Source organism: Protopterus annectens, chromosome 2.part2, assembly GCF_019279795.1.
Source record: "Protopterus annectens isolate FY-2018-M chromosome 2.part2, PAN1.0, whole genome shotgun sequence".
Taxonomy (NCBI): Eukaryota; Metazoa; Chordata; order Ceratodontiformes; family Protopteridae; genus Protopterus; species Protopterus annectens.
This window is the reverse complement of record NC_056730.1, coordinates 855,981,996-855,999,789: the sequence shown is the minus strand read 5'-3', so window position 1 is coordinate 855,999,789 and position 17,794 is coordinate 855,981,996.

The window sequence follows — 17,794 nt, the reverse complement described above, 5'->3', positions numbered from 1 at the left end:
AATTCACCTCTTTATTCTTCTTTTTCCTATTGCAAGTGTCTTGTCTATCTGAAAAATATGATTTAGCTGAAGTATATCTATTACACCTCACTACATCATTAGCCACCCCAAAATCTTTATGAGAATAACCATGCCGTATTAAATATTGCTCTAAAGTCCCAAGTGCCTGCTGGAATCTATCGTCACTAGTATGTAACCTAGACATTCTATGCGCTTGATTCAGAGCAACATTTTTAAAAACATAACCAGGGTCCATGCTGTTATGATGTAGAAGTGTATTCATTCTACATGATTTCCTATATAAGGAAGTATGTAAACTTTCTTCTCTATCCTTGTATAGATGTACATCAAGGAAATCTATATATTGATCATATACATTCATAGTGAACCTTAAAATTCAGTAGTAGATTCAAGGTAGGTAATAAAAGCTTGCAACTTTACCATCCCATAAAAGAAAAACATCATCCACAAATCTCCTAAAAATCTAAGGTGTTTCAAAAAAGGATGTGAATTTAGGACATTTTCAAATTCCCAATGTGCCCTAACAAGATTGGTGTAGCTGTTGTCACAAGAGTGCCCATAGCCACACCAACCTTTTGCAAGTAAATATGTTCTTTAAACATGAAAACATTGTTCTCTAAAATAAGATCTAAAAGTGTACAAATCACAAAGATCAAGTCTTTAGAAAAGTTACTATACTTGTGTAAAAATAATCTAACCGTTTCTATCCCTTCCAAATTTGGTATCAATGTAAACAAAGTATTAACATCAAGTGTAACAAACAATAAATTGGATGTGTCACAAGTAGAACTAAATTCAAACAATTCTTCTAAAAAATGTTGAGTATCTCTCAAAATAGTGTGAACATTATTATCAACCTGCCTTAATTTATGTTATACAAAGATAGACAAAGGCTCAGTAAGCCAACCAGTGCCAGATACAATAGATCTTATGGGGGGGTCTGAAAGACACTTATGAATCTTAGGCAGCCCATGAATTACAGGTGTAACAGGATGTCCTACAGAAAAAAATATTCATATAATTCAATGTCAATTAGTCGATTCATTAGCAAATCATAACCATTTCATACATGTTGTACCAACCTAGTCAAAGAACCAGCATGTAATTCAACTTACACATTGCAGTCAAACATTTCATACATTTTTGTTTCATATACAGCATTTTCAAAAATCACTATCCCACCACCCCTTGTCAGCAGGACGTATTTGAATGTCATTATTTTCCTTTAATGAAGCCAAAGCTTCGACTTCTGCTCATGTTAAATTAACAAATGTTCCTTTATTCTGTGTCATCTCTGGCCCCAGTAGATCTTTTTCACATTGATTAATAAACAGCTCAACAAACGCAGCTGTACATGGACAGAAGACACCAGGCTTATTATAACACATATAAATAGTTCAAAGCATGACATTCCTTGCAAATAGTCTAAGCTGTAAAATAGTCTCAGTTAATTTCACTTTAGTAGCAGGTATGAATGACAAACCACGATTTAATACACTAACCTGTTCATCAGTTAGCTGTAAAAGAGATTGTGGAGAGATTGAATACTAATGTATTTTCTGTTGTTTTCACAGAGCATTCTTCACCCCTTCTCTCTTGAACGATAATTTCCTCTTCTTCCAATCGCTCTGAGCATTGTAATCCTTTATTGGAGCTGGAAGTGTGGGAAAAGGAACACTAGACCCAGTTAAAATAGTAGCAGCCTTAGGTCTTGCTTCTAGATGTTCATTATCACTACAAGACGTTGTATTCTCTTTCACGATAACACTAGGTATCCTCACATCTGTTATCAAAGTTGACATACTTCCTTCTACCATGAGGGGAGGAACTGAACTGACTATCTGTTCAGAAAGGATAACAGCTCCTGTACCTTCATGAATATTCATAGTGTCTCTAGTACAACCTGAAACAGTGCCTTGTGCAGCCACTGCTGTAAATTGCTTCACTGAATAATTGATTGCACTATATATATCTGGTGTGGCTTTTTTGTATTTTGTCTGAAGAAGTGCCTAGTGTATGGGCATGAAAGCGCTAACCTTCTATTTTTATTAAAACCAGGTGAGCTATGTCCACAGGCTCAGTATATGTGCTATAATTAACTACCAGTTCAGCACAGATCTGGCCCTGTCCTTTTAGGTGACAGATGCAACTAAATAACACCTTTTGGTTGCCCTTTGTGGAGTAAGCTAATTTGAATTCATAGTTTGATGTGAGGACTTCACAAGAACTCTTATTAGCTTGTTTAAGCTAAGTAGGGAGTGTTTCCAGTTTAGGACTCACTCCCTCTTAGTCTTAGAAAGCTATTTTTTCCTCTTATTGTAAAGAATGTTAATGGCAGTGGTCCACCAGGCAGGTTTGCTCTTCTTTGTGGAGCTTGTTTTGGTCCTATCAGGTATGGCTGAGTCAATGCAGTTAAACAGGTGTTTATATGACACATTGATATAGACTTGGCCATAGTTGCCAGTTCCATCTGAGGGGGGGGTTGTAGTACAACTATTTATACCAACCCATAAGAGGTAATTGTGTGATTTGGCGAAGTGTTTTAGTTTATTTGATGGTTGGGGGGTGCATGTGATACTTAGTTTCCATGTGATTGACTTATGGTCAGATATCACTCGGGAAGACCTCAAAGTGGGGATGCTAGAGTGGTACCCCATATTGGTAAGTACCAGATCCAGGATGTTGGCAACCCATATTTGAATGTCAATCAGAAGGTCCAGTGCATTGGAGTGAACAAAACTGAGGAATCTTTGGGCCAGTGAGTTACACCATGAGTAATTTACCCAGTTAGTGATGGGTATATAATGTCAGCCAAAGCCATGATGTTTGTATGTATATTGATAGACTCAAGTAGATCCAAATAGGCAGAGTGGTTGTCCTGATTCACAGAGGGGGTCATGTACCTGGCAATGACTTGAATAGGTGTCCTACCAACAGTTAATTGCACTTGAAGTATCCCCAGGGAAGCCTACTGTGTAGCCAATCAGGATGTGTATTCATCTGTAATGACTATGGAAACACCGCCTCCTTCAATTTTCATGCCTTCAGTTTGTGGTCTGAATGTGTGGGAGGAGCTGTAGACAGATATGGTCAGGATGCTCCCCACAGCCATGAACCAGGTCACCATGACTGCACAAATGAAAGTCTTCCAGTAAGTACAGTTTTATGTTAAGACGCCTAACATTTAGCACCATCAGTTTGAGGTTGTTGTAATATAGAGTTTTCATGTCTGTGATTTTGTCCTTGAGACACTGCCTGAAAAGGTCACTACGGGGGTGGCAAGAGCCTTGGCCAGTAGCCAAAATCCCAGGGGTGATAGATGAACACCATGTCTGGCAAAGCATCGTGGTCTGCTGATCATGTCATCCTAGGCTGGCAGATACTGTATCACCTTTAAAATGACACTAGAAACTGGTAATTATTGATGTCAATCATTTTCCATTTGTACTGGGGAACCATCCTAGATGAATGTAAAATGCAGCTTAAGGTTAGGGGCATACCTGCCTGAGACACATAGTCTGACAGTTCAGTTATGTCTCTCTATGTATAGTCCAGAGAGGTACATCTCAAGTCATTTACACCAACATGGACTATGCCAGAGTCACAACAGTACCTGTTTTTGGGATACATGAGTGCATGTGTGATATGGAGGATCATGTCACCTAACAGACAGCTGACCATGACCTCCTTCTTATCCAGTCTGGTGAGAGGGACATCTATGTGTCTCACAATGGAATCCCTTATGACTAATATGTTTGTTTTGCTGTTTTGCCTTAAGAGCTTAGCAGGTGAGAGACTGGAGCGAGAACTACCATGTGTGTTGCATTCTGCAGTGGATATATTATGTGTAGTATGCTTATGTTTGTGTTTGGGAGGTCTCTGGTGTTTATGTATATTTCTGGTGAGGACATATGATGTGGGTCTGGGTGAAGCGGGAGGTGAGGTGTGCATGGTGACAACCCGCTCATTGTAATATGTACTCACTGGTGTGTGAGAGAGCATGTATTCCAGGCTACTATACTTGTATCTCCGACATGTTGAGTTTGTGTTACTTGTGGTCCAGTGACATGAATGTGTGCATAATGTTGCAGATCACAGCCCCTGATAAGCAAGTGACCATGCATTTCCCACAAGGGACATTCATGTCTTCAGCATCTGTCCTATGGGGATTGTCTAAAATCACTTTCACTTTAGTGTGTCATTCAGACTACTCAGATGTGATATCTGCCTTGCATACGAGGCAATCTATGATCCTGCTTTATTGGAAATGCTGCATATTCGTAAGTCAAATGGTACATGGGTTACACACTCTAAAGACCTTAGCCTGGTATGTGACATTAATAAAACCTGCTGGAGGGAAATATTTGTCTACCAGAATTTAACACACCTTTGGAACAGACTCCCACTTCATGTCAAACAGAGCACCTCACTGGCCTTCTTCAGATGCAATCTGTATGATTGGATGGGTGACCTTAATTTCAGCATGGAAGTTCCACCTGTGTCCCTCTTGGACAGGGGAAATAAGTGTAAATAAGGGTAAGAACCTGGCTAGGACTGTAAGGGCCCTAGAGCCATTAGCCTAGCAAATTCCAATGGTCCTATGATCCCATAGGCTGATGGGAAATGTTCTGACTAACATCCACACACACCAGCCTGGCTACAGTGAGAATAGTACCACTATTTATTCATGTTTACACAACACAGCACACACACCAAGTTGGCTGGAGAGGAATTAGAACCCTTACCTATCTAGTCTTACACACTACAGATCATACTACTTAATGCATGTGCCATGGCTTAAGTCGGACATTAACATGGCTTTAGGTATTCTTATGGTAGATGACATCATCAGGCCTCATGGAGAGCAAGAAATTGGGGGCCTGCATCAACTGCAAGGGCCAAATAGTTCAGATCTATTGCAGTTTTTAAGTCAGTGTGGGATTCACCTTTGTTTTAGAGGTAGATGCACATACACACCAAGTGGGCTGCAGTGAGATTAGAACCTCTACCTATCTAGTCTTACACCCTACAGATCGCAGTACTTAATGTATGTGCCATGGCTCAAGTTTTACATTATGATGGCTTTAGGTAATCTTATGGTAGATGACATCAGTAGGCCTTCTGGAGGACAAGACTTTGGAGGCTTGCATCAACTGCAAAGACCAAAAAGTACAAATCAATGCCTGTTTGGAAGTCAGTGTGGAATTCACACTTACTCATTGGGGAGATATACACACATACACATATTTGCACACCAAGTGGGCTGGATTGAGATTACCCCTACCTATCTAGTCTTACACATTACAGATTACAGTACTTAACACACATGCCACGGCTCAAGTCTACTATGTAAATGACTGCAGGTGAAGTAATCCTAGATAACATAAAACAAGCCCTGTGTTGAACAACTTGGAAGGCTTTCAGAGTCACATTGCTTCTACTGTCATCTGCAGGTAGTAGCCTAACAGTCAGAAAACTATTTTGTAGCCTAGCTATGTGCCAACAGTACCCATGTTGGTCATATGTGTGTTTAGATGGACGAGCCTGTGGCAAAACTAAATTAGCCCTCTCAATGAGTGTGCACACAACATAATACATTACACAACTTCTTCAGTTGTTGAAGTATGTGTAGTGAAATTCAGCAGACACAGGGGGCTGCAGTGAATGTGGGTGTTGTTGCTGCTGTAGATACAAATATATGGCTTCACAATATATGTATGCATTCATATACTGTGCCATACATTTTCAAGGTTTCCACATGCTGTCTTAGGAGAGCATAGTATGACTCACCACTGTGCAGGTGTTTGCAGCAAGTAGACAGGTAGCACTAAAATCAGAACCCCTGTGACTAGCACTTGCTCTAGAACCTGCTGGAAAGCACTAGGAAGCCTGAAACTGATTCAAGCACTCAGCTTTCCTTGTCAATAAGGAGAAATTAATCATAGGCACTAAACAGCCTATAATTGCAAAGTACCTTGCAAAGGTAAGGGAAAACAGCTCTTAAACTTTACAAGAAAGCACTAGGAAGCCTGAAACTGATTCAAGCACTCATCTCTCCTTGTTAATAAGGAGAAATTAATCATAGGTACTAAACAGCCTATAACTGCAATGCACCTTGCATAGGTAAGAGAAAACAGCTCTTAAACGTTACAAAAAGCACCTAAACAGGCATGTCCAAGGGTCAGCTTCCGGTGATTTCCCCTGTCCACCTGGTGAATCTGGGCATACTGGGGCAATGTGGCAACTGCCTCATGTACACAGACAATCCTCTCCTCCTACCACCCAACATTACAACCTGCGAGAGATGCACTTACATAGCCAAACTGGAAGCAAAGCTCTCTCCGGCCAAGATTGTGCTAGACAGTCAAGAGGAGAAGGTTAACACCTGCATTACACCTCAAGCAACTCATAGCCCTTCAAAACCCACACCATCAACACTCACACATAGCAACACTAAACCCACATATGCGGAGGCCCTTAACAGTAACCTGCCCAAGCAGCAAGGACCTCCGAAGCTGAAACACAAACAAACACCAGTCACAACCAAAGTGAGACATAGCTCACAACATCAGTGTGCCACTCAACAACAGCCCCTAAGGCAAGACAATGTACCCAACACTTTAGTCATAGGTGACTCTATAGTCAGGCACACTGATGTCCCATTCACCAGGCTGAACAAGGAGAAAATTACAGTCAGCTGCCTGTCGGGTGCCAGGATCCGCCACATAACGCATGCACTCAAGTCACTCCACAACAAGTACAAATACGACTCTGTCATTGTCCATACTGGAGTGAATGACTTGAGACGTACCTCCCTGGACTACATGAAAAAGACATGGAAGAGCTCTTGGATCATGTGACCCAAGCAGGTATGACACTAGCCATGAGTAGCATCCTGCCTTTGCCAGGAATGATACCACAATATAAGGACAAAATGATTGACTTCAACAATTGGCTAAGCTTCTGGTGTCATTCAAAGGGGATCCAGTATTTGTCTGCCTGGGAAGACATGATCGACAAACCATGATGCTTTGCCAGAGATGGTCTGCACCTGTCACCCCTGAGATTCAGGTTACTCTTGCCACCCCTATAGTGCCTTTTTTAGGCAAGGTTCAAAGGATAAAACCACCACCGTAGCAGATAAAAGTATGCAAAATCTGAAGGTAATGCTACTCAATGCTAGAAGTCTACACCTCAAAATGCACTCTCTCGAGGCACTCCTAAAAATGGAGAACATCGATATCTGTACAGTAACTGAGACTTGGTTCAAGGCTCCAGAGGGCACCCCTGCAATACCAGGCTACAATTCTTACCACACTTTTTGGCCACAAAACCAAGACCAAAACACTAAAGGTGGAGGAGTGTCCATATTCAGCAAGGATATTCACACCTCCAGGCTAGTTGCCCAACACAATGCATCTGAAATTCTCCAGGTGCAACTAACACTAGGTAAGACTGCAATCCAAATTGTAGCTTGCTACAGATCCCCCACCATGCCACAAGATTCTCACTACACCTTTCTAAACATACTGGAAAATATTAAGATACAACCAAACACCCTAATACTGGGTGATTTCAACTACCCTGCCATTAATTGGGAAAACTACTCGGGTACAAATTCCTTTTCCCAATGGTTCTTGGAATTCATAAATTCCAACGCCATGGATTAACTAATCCATTGTCCCACCAGGGGCTCCAATATCCTAGGCCTGGTCATTACCAACATGGGAGATAGATGCTCCACACCAGTGGTCACCCTCTCATTGATCAGGTCTGACCATAAGCAAATCACTTTTGACATCCACATCCCACCCCCACCCCCCAGTAAGGAAACCTCCTTAAATAACTTCTCCAAAGCCAACTTCATGTTACTGAAGTCAGAAGTGACAAACATCACAACACCCACGCAGACGGGATCTGGAAGTTCGACTGCAGAATCCTACACTAAGGCACTGTACGAGCACATCCACTCGTGCATGAATCATGCCATCCCAAATAGAGCCAAGATGCTCTTCTCCAAAAAAAGGAAGCCAATCTGGTGTTCCCCCTGCTATAAACAAACTATACAACAGAAGAAAGAAACTGTTGCAGAAAAGAGGAAAATCCCAGGATGCAAAAAACTCCCTCACCAGCATCAGTAAGAAGCTGAGATCCCTCATAAAATCCTCAAAAGCTAGCTACGAAAATAGATTCCAAAGACAACCACAAGGCATTCTATAGTTATGTCAAGAATCTAAATGGCAATGCTCAGATCTGCTCTGAGCTACAATGGCATTAAATATACTGATCCCAAGGATATTGCCAATATCCTGGTAGATTGATTTAGTGCCAACTTCACCCCCCTCTCACCCCCTAAAGGGCCCATCTCAATACCAAAAGATTGCCAAATTCCGATAATCACGGCCACACAGATAGAAACCACACTCTCCAAAGCTAAGAATACAGCATCCATGGGACCAGATGACATCCCAGGTTGTGTACTACATGAACTATAAAGTGAACTGGCACCTCACCTAAGTGTCATGTTTAATCATAGCCTCACCTCAGGCTTCATGCCCACTGAGTGGCGCACAGCTACAGCTCCACAAAGGACGATCTGCCTTGGATCCCGAGAACTACCGTCCCATGAGTCTGACAAGCCTGATCTGCAAGGGCATGGAATGCATTATCATGGAACTTATAAACAAGGACATTGGCAACCTTCAAACACTGGACCTCGCCCAGTTTGGGTTTGTGAGGGGCTGATCTTGTCTCCTGAATCTGACTGACTTTTTCAAATTAGTCTCCAGAGCTGTGGACGAGGGTAAGGCAGTCCACACAGACTATCTGGACCTCGCCAAGGCCTTCAACACCATCCCCCACTCTGGAATCATAGACAAACTTACTAAGCTGGACATAAATCTCTATGTCACTCGATGGGTTGCCAACTGCCTTACTGACAGAACCCAGACTGTAAAAGTAGCCGACTCCAAATCCAGCTCCAGACAAGTGACAAGTGGAGTACCTCAGGGTTCAGTCCTGGGACCGCTCTTATTTGGCATCTACTTCTCTGAAGTAAAGGCCAACACTAAGGGACTCTAGCTAACAAAGTTTGCAGATGACTGCAAACTGGGAGCCATTATTGAATCCCCAAATGATGTGGATATTCTACAAACAGGCCTTACAGAAACAGATGCCTGGTGCCAGAGCCATGGGCTCAAGCTTAATGCCAAGAAATGTATAGTTATCCCCTTTGGAAAAAACATGAACCCATTAATTACCACATAGGTGACAGGACACTAAACATCGAAAGTGTGATGACAGACTTAGGGACACAGGTGGACAGTGGTCTCACTTTTGATAACCACATTGCCACAACAGTCAGGAAATCCTTCTATGTGGCACACCTTATCACTAAGGGCTTTTCATCCAGACAAAAAGAAGGCCATTGTCCCACTGTACTCATCCCTCATTAGACCCATTATAGAGTATAATGTCCCGTTTGGTATGTACCTCACAAGACATCTGCAACAGCTGGAAAGGCCACAAAAATACCTCACAAAAAGAATCCCAGGCCTAAAGCAGATGCCATATGCTGACCGTCTAAAAAAACTCCAGCTATACTCTGTGGCATATTGTCTACTCAGAGGTGATCTCTGCTTAACATACAAGGCCATGTCAAACCCTGAGCTGTTGGACATGCTCCACTTAAAGAAATCCCAATCCCTCAGAGCCACATGCTACAGGGATCTAAACCTTGTCATCACAATGAACAAAACATGCTGGAGGGATAGGTTCCTGACCCAGAGACTCCCCATACTCTGGAATAGACTGCCCATACATGTCAAGCAGAGTGTCTCCTTGGCCCTCTTCAAAAGGAACCTTGATGATTGGATGGGAGATAGGAAATTCACCCTGGGGATCATGTCAGTCACCCTGCTAGACAGGGGTCCAGAGAAGGAAATATTGTGGGAAGAAATATCCAGGGAATTGTTATGGCTAGGCTTGCATAGGCCCTAGGGCCGATAGCCTAGTACCAGCCTATGAACCTATTAATCTATTAACCTATCAACCTATGTGTGTTTCACACTAAATTGTGATTTGCTGTCAAATGTGGTATCATTTACACATGACATGAGAGAAGGCTGCCAGCACTCTGAACTTTAGATATCCCAATAGTCCTCCAATTGCAACACATGCTATTCTTAGCACTTCCACATTTTTGTAAGTGCATTATCTAATGTTGAACCCTTCCTTTAGGTCTTTTGTCCACCATTATAAGTGTCATAGTGCAGCTTTACTCTCCATGATCTGGGTATGTAGGGCAATACACACAAATACACACAAATACACACACACACACACACACACATATATATATATATATATATATATATATATATATATATATATATGTGTATATATATATATATATATACACACATATATATATATATATATATATATGTATATATATATATACACACACATATATATATATATATATACATATATATATATATATATATATACACACACTCACATATATATATATATATATATATATATATATATATATATATATATATATATATATATATATATATATATATGTATGTGTGTGGGTCTACTTCAGAAACCCAAACACTCACTTACCTGACTTCCAAAACACCAAGACAAAAAGGCCAATGACCACACAACATTGACATACTGAAACACCGACTCTCCATTCCAGGTAAGTAAATACTTGGCCATCCTGACAAAAAAGTAAAGCCAAAGGAAAGCAAACCCACCCATGTGGGGGGGCTGCACCCCCTACCACATCCCCCCCAACTACATACACCAACTCTGAGATCACACTACCATGCGGGTAAGGGGCAAAGATCATCAGAATGGCCAAGCGATTACTTACCTGGAGTGGAAAGTCAGTGTTCCGGGATATCAGTGTTGTGCGGTTGTCGACCTTTTCGTCTTGACATTTTGGAAGTCAGGTAAGTGAGCATTCGGGTTTCTGAAGGGGACCCTTATATGTACATTTATATAAATATATATATATATATATATATATATATATATATATATATATATATATAAATTTTTAAACAAAATTCCCCAAGGAACAACGGATTTGCGCTCTGCTTAACTAAGTGCATGGGCATGCACAGTGTCATTTTTTTGGATTGTTTGCACATTGCTAATCAGAGGGCAAACGGGAGGTGCACTGCTTATATTAGAGACTTACTGTTCCATAAACTGACTCCAGCCCACACCTAGCTGTACTGCAGGCTGGGATTATGATATGATTAGAAAAACTCCAAGCTGGATCTACCTATATACTCAGGTCCATAAATGAATCTACAGTTTCAATCACTGCGTGCTGTATTTAGTATTCACCTTTCTTTTTATGTCTTCCAAATCTCATATGCTTAATTTCTGATGTATTTATCAGTGTATTATGCTCATGTGCTCAAGTGGTCAATTTATTCAAGTTATTTTGCAGACATGCCCCATCTGTAACACATGTAATCAGTATACTCAATTTCAAGTCATCTTCATACAGACTGTAGAACAACTCAGATGAAAAAGATAGGTCTAAAGACAAATCTAAACAAGTCTGAGCCTAGGACAGAGTCCTGTGGGACACCCTGACTGTAACCAAGAATTTCACTTGTCCAGTTGCTGTATGATACTTGCCATGTTCTCTCTCTCTCTATATATATATATATATATATATATAAATATATATATATATATATATATATATATATATATATATATATATATATATATAAACCATGCAGCTATCCATCTTATCAAGAGTGCATCAATGCCTATTTGTTCTAATTTATTGATCAATGTTTTGTGTATGGCCCTGTCAAATCTATATAAATTAAATCACAGCACCATTTTTCATTCATAGCTGTTATTATATTATTTACATCATGTTACAGGTGGTACTAGATCTATTTTCATCATATGCATGCTGATATATGGTTTCAAGTCCCAACCTTTACAGTCTTGATACTGACTAATCCAATATTAACACTTTTTTAAATAGGTCTTAGATATGCATCACTGATGCAAATGTGTAATTGATATGTGAAACAGGTTAATAGTAGTATAGCACTCACAGAGTCACAGTCTGTAAAAACATACTTTTACTACTTCACATGCAAAATATCTGGATATTTTGGAATTAGAACCCGGAACACCATCAGACAATCTACCTGCCTTAGTCCTTTCAGCCACAGAAGCTGCTTGACAGATAGGGGAATCATTCATCACACCATCACCTGCATACATATGTACTTTGCTATTCTCAGTTAACTAACACATAAAATTAAGTTCAAATTGCACATTACTGTCCTGATGCTGTGTGGCATACTAACTGTGTGAAATGCTCATACAGCATAGATGATTTAGTGTTATGGCAGTTACAAGGGGATACTGCTGTTTTGAGGGGTGGGGCAACAAAAGCCCATGTTCTGCTAGGACACACACTCGTCTGATTATCAGTTAACCTCACTTTCGAACATGTTTCTTGAATGATGTACCAGTAATGTTTTGCAGTAGGACTGCATGAATACTCCATGCATGAGGCCTACCGAATACAAATGGTGACATGTTAGTGGAATGGGTGTCTGTATTCCTCTGTGGATGCAATTTCTGTCCAAATAGCCTAGTATAGTTGCTTACATAATGTACCCAGTCCATAGCTACAATGATATAACATAACAATCCACTGTACTACTGTGTAGGTTATGTACTTACCATGCAAGTGCAGCAGTTGACACAACTGTAATTCAGGGATGACTCTGACTGATGCAAGCAGTATGCAGCCAATACATGTATAGGTACAGGATGCGTGATTTGGCAGGCATCAATTTTAATATCTGTATGTCAGTAGGAGTAAGGTGTCAGTCCCTAGGTCCCAGGTCTCTAGGTTGTTAGTGAATGTGCTATGTGTTGTATCTTAGCCAAAGCCAGAGTGTACTGAGCACACCTATGTCTTCCTACAGGGACATCAGCGGAGGGGGGGGGGTGGGTTCCTCCTCCAGTCCTTCTGTAACTGTGGCTGTGGTGACCTAGACACTGGTGGGGGGCTGTGTATCCCTTCTCTTTGCTGATCCTGCTGCAGCTGTTTCTGCAGGATCAGATTGTGTACCATAACACATACTGTGAATATCTGTGCACATGTGGCTGAAGAATACTGTAGGGCTCCACCAGATATATGAAGGCACTGGAACTGTGACTTCGGAAGCCCAAACACATGCTCTATGATGTTTCTAGTTTGTGCGTGTGCCTCATTATAGCATTCTTCCCTGGGTGTGTATTTCTGATGGGCGTTATCATCCACGGTTCCAGGGCGTAGCCAGCATTCCCCAGTAAATGGCCCTGTGGGATGTCCCCCTAGCAAACATCTGGTACAGCTGCAATGTGTGCCAGATATGGGAATCGTGATAACTGGCAGGGTTGTTAGTACACACATTCATGATAATCCCCTGGGCATTACACATGACTTGGCAATGATGGAGTGGCATCTTTTGAGGTTAATGTAGATTTTACCTGCTCACCAGGTGATGCCTTGATGTGCACATGAGTGCAATCTATGGCGCCCAGCTCTTCAGAGTAGTGCGTTACATGGTAGAAGTGCTGCATATTGCTGGCCCTCACCTCAGGGTCAAGGGAAAAAATTATGTGCTCACTGGCATGTGGGAGCATAACATCCAGAAATTGGTGGAGTATCCTAGATGCAGATGCCTGTGACACCCCCATCATGTCTGCTCTTTGAAAAGCACCTGTAGCTAGTATCCTAAGGGTTGCACATACCTTAGTTTCCACTGGGATGAGTTCCCCTCTGTTAGCTCGGGCTCTGAGTTGAGGGCAGCAAAGATCACTGAGCTCTTGTAATATGTCCCTGTGCACCCTGTAGCACTCTACAATCTCCAGCTCATGTTGCTCCTGGAAGGTTACCCTGTGTCTGAACACTCTTCTCCTTCTCAGCCTAGGCCTATTGTCAGCAGCACCAGCAGCATTGATTTCACCCCCTAGCACATGCAGATGTAGAATAGCTGCAGCAGCCCTAGCATTATCTCAGTTAAAATTTCCATACCTCTACTCCAGTGGTTCAGAGTACTGAGGAAAAATCAGAATGCAGGGTGTATGCATACTTTATACAGTTCTGCTGTAGGTCCACCATGTGCGATTAGCTAATTATGATGCAGTTCACCTGCCTAGGATGTAATTGACATGATTTAAAGGCCCTAATTTATTGTGCAATGTGGCTCTATGCTCCATGTCACTCAGCATAGCTTATGTTGTTGTGTCTTTCGGCTTTTCCCGGTTAGGGGTCGCCACAGTGGAACTCCGGTCCGCTAATGATTGGCAGTTGATTTTTACATGCTGAGTTGCCAGCCCTAATGCACAACCTTCAAAGAAGGTACGCCCATTCACACATGGCTCCACGCAGAAGACGCTCTAGCTGAGAGTCGAACTGGTCAGCGTCTTACTGTGAGGCGACAACGCTACCACAGCACCACCACCGCGAATAGATACTCAGCATAGCTTATACAAAAGTATATATTATTAATTGAATATATCCAGTTTTAATTGATAGCTGCCTACATCATCAATGTGACTTGGGTGGTCTGTTCGGCTGAACACGCTAAGCTATGCAGTGTGCCGCACAGACATGGACGCTGAACACTAAAAAATCCTAAAAGTAACAGGACACACCCCCTGATGTCATCCACATCCAGTGGGACTATCAACGCCATGTAGCAGCCTACACAAAGTGGATATGCAGACACTGTTACTCCTTTTAATGATTCAACAAATGCACCTCATTTGCATACATATTCATGCTGATAGCCTGGAAACTATAGGATTCATAGCCGTGTAAGCTAGGTAACAGAACAAATGCACCATTGTACGGACTTGACACAAGGTCCTACAGTACATTTGTATAAACTACATTATAGATGTTATTTTACAATTTTATTTTTATTTTTCTAAGCATGTTTGCGCAATCCAGCACATAGTGCAAACATGTAGAAATTATTAAAAAAAATATTATTAATTTTACGTATCCCCATCCTTTTTCAGATCTCCTCAATGTATGTTTAGCACATTTATATATGTGATCTAACATTTTCAGGGGAGTTATGTTGATATTTGTGGACTTTTACATCCCCTTCTCTCTGTGTAGTCTCCAGTAAGTGGAAAATTTCCATGTACACTACAACAGCGGACATGGAGTCTACACGGATGCCTTTCATCTTGTTGGATTGCTCCACCTGGTTAATTTGCAAAAGATTTACCTTTTTATGTGGAAATTTGAATTACCTGAAAATTTCCCTATTCATGCATGCGTGTGCATCACTTAGCTATGTTTACTGAATCTAAAAATGTTCGGGCTATTGTACATATTGCACCACAATGCATACATGAAAAAAAAGTCATGCAGGCTTTACTGAATTCCCCCTAATATTACTATACATAAAAATAGCACATTGTTTTCATAAAATTTTCTTTAAAAGAAATTCTTCAAACAAATATTTATCTGTTTACATCAATGGTCTTATCTTTAAAACACTCTTAATAGACATGGTCATTTACACCAACCTGGGGATTCAAAAACTCTGTGCAGGCTTAGCATGGACCCTACATGGAGTTTACATGTTTGCAAGGCGAGTAGCAGTGCTAATTGCATATGCATGCTGTGGACTGCATTTAAACTTAAACAAGTGCAGTTTCATGGTCAGAAACAGTGTTGGCAGCCAGAAAAACATGTAAAGCAACACAGACAGCAGTAGAAATGTAAACTTGTTTACCTACGGGCAAACTAGGTCTGCATGTTTGCACGGAATGCCACAATGGTTACCAGGGTTATTAATAAAGCAATGTATATAGTTCCAATGGATTTACTTCAAAATCCTGACACCAATATAACCGACGTTCATTTACACAAGACAAAAACAGAGAAGGGTGAAATACCAGAATGGTGAAATTTTCCAAGGGTAAGTAAACACTTGCCCAAATGTAAACAAAACACACACTGAGGTAAGTAAACCCTATCTAGGTGGACAGCTACACCCCCCCCACACACCCCTAACAATATATACCAACTCCGGGATTGCACTCCAGTGGAGGAAAGGGCATGTTGGGCAAGTGTTTACTTACCCTGGGAAAATTTTGCTGTTCGGGTATTTCATCTTTCACTAGTTTCGCCTCACATAAATGAACATTAGTTATACGGTCTTCAGGATTTTGAAGTAGACTCAGTTCCAACACATTATATGAAAGTGCATACAGTGCAGAGTATTGTGGAAACCTGTTTCAGGTGTACTGAACGAAAGTTGTGTAAATGATCCATAAAGGTACATAGACCGTATTATAAATAAACAGTCAGGGGAAGCCTGTATATTGAATAGAGACACACAGATGAGTTGTAGGAATAAACACAGGGAAATAGGACAGATGAAACACGGTAATGGTAATATAGGGTGGGAGTTTGGCATAATGGTTAAGGTGTTTATCTTACCGATACAAAGTGCAGGGTTTGATTCTCACATGAGGTAACAGGCTCGGCTTAAAATGGCCTACAAGGGTAGTTAGCCTAGTACTAATCTATAAACCTATGAACCTCCTGCAGATGAGGACATGTCAATGAAGACAGTTGTAGCAAGAACACTAATCACATATCAACATGATACAATATGGACTGGACAGTAAATGCATATTATGTGATTGTCACACTAGGTGACATAAAAATGAAGAAGATTCTTTGTGATATAAGCATCCTGACATGAACAATGGAGAAGACATATATCAGGGATGGTATATACAATAGGGGTTAGGTGCATATTGTGAAGCTGTGCAAAATGATTTGCCTGAATATGACTAATATCAGCAGCTGTCTCAACCGAGTGGGATACATAGTAAAGGCTCACGGACAACAGTAGACAGAAGCATGCACAAATATGGACAATATCAGAATAATAGCACCAGTAATCCAATGTCTCTGACATAACATATGGGATTGTGAACGATCATAGATGGCTCTGTCAGAACGCACTTGTACAAGTGTTATGAGTCGTCAGCAATTTATGAGAAGAATCAAGCACACCATCCGGAAACTTCAACATCTGCTGGAGGTGTTAGGAGGGACACTGCTGTACCTGTATGTGAGATTATGATCAAGCCATGCTAATTGACAGGTGTGCATGGCATACATATGGCACAATCCACACTGTATGCAACCCATGCCATCAATGTTGTCAATCAGCTATGTATGTACTGTGTGCATCACAGGAACACGTATCACACATGCATCTGGTAAAACACCTCGATGGGGGTTCCACACCATCAGACGCTAATGTTTATGCAACAAAAAAATACTTAAGTATGACCAATAAGATGTGTGGGAGCTCACTGTGGCAAATGTGGTACACTTGAGTAATGCATCCCTGTAATGTGTATAGGGAGGTACATGAAAAAGGGTGCATTTTACTCAGTTACTGGTATGATGAAGGCTGTGAAATATGGAAGTATAATGGCCTTTGATGTGGATGTCCTGCACATACTCAGTAGTTATGTTACATACAAGGGAGTGGTCACCACTGTGGGCACATGCTGGTGGACGTTCCACATACCATCTACCTGAGTACACAGCTAACATACCACTTGGTCTGCTCATAGGGGTGTGCTGTCTATATTGTCATTAGGCTGTGCGTTTTCTTTTATAACATAATAAATTACCCCATGATTTTTGTTTATCTACTGGCTGTGACAG